Source organism: Bison bison, unplaced genomic scaffold (assembly GCF_000754665.1).
Source record: "Bison bison bison isolate TAMUID 2011002044 unplaced genomic scaffold, Bison_UMD1.0 scf7180017477867, whole genome shotgun sequence".
NCBI classification, from domain to species: domain Eukaryota; kingdom Metazoa; phylum Chordata; class Mammalia; order Artiodactyla; family Bovidae; genus Bison; species Bison bison.
In genome coordinates, this window is record NW_011381981.1 from 1 (window position 1) to 560 (window position 560).

At 50.0% G+C, this 560-nt stretch overlaps 1 non-coding gene across 1 annotated transcript; it reads right to left on the reverse strand.

Moving 5' to 3' along the window:
• Window positions 1–285: 285 nt before the first annotated feature.
• TRNAF-GAA lies at window positions 286–358 on the reverse strand. Its single transcript has one exon. It is a non-coding gene; the product is annotated as a tRNA-Phe (tRNA).
• Between the last annotated feature and the right edge of the window lie 202 nt (window positions 359–560).

Sequence of the window (560 nt, forward strand, 5' to 3'; positions counted from 1 at the left end):
GGGAGACCTAGGTTCGATCCCCGGGTCGGGAAACTCCTCTGGAGAGAGGGAAATGGCAACCCACTCCAGTATTCTTGCCTGGAGAATTCCATGGGCAGAGGGAGCCTGGCGGACTATGGTCCATGAAATCACAGAGTCAGACACGACTGAGCGACTAACACTTTCTTTCACTGGAATTAGGACTCCTCATGGATGTAAGCTAAAACACTTGCTCTTTGAGAGAGCTCAGAGCGGGAAGTTGGAAGAAGTGTGCCTTTCCTTGGATGTAGATGAAAACAGTGGCTCTGCCAGAACCCTGGATTGAACCAGGGAGCTTTAGATCTTCAGTGTAACCCTCTCCCAACTGAGCTATTCCGGCTCCTTGGTGAACGCATCCCCTCCACCCCGCAAAGTCTTAAACAGTTTCTCAGAGTAGTTGCTGGTTTTTAATTGTAAGGGAACAAATGCGATGCTTGGTGACTCAGATAGTAAAGAATATGCCCACAACACTGGAGACCTGGATTTGATTGCCAGGTCGGGAAGATCCTCAGGAGAGCGGGGAATGGAAAACCACTGCAGGA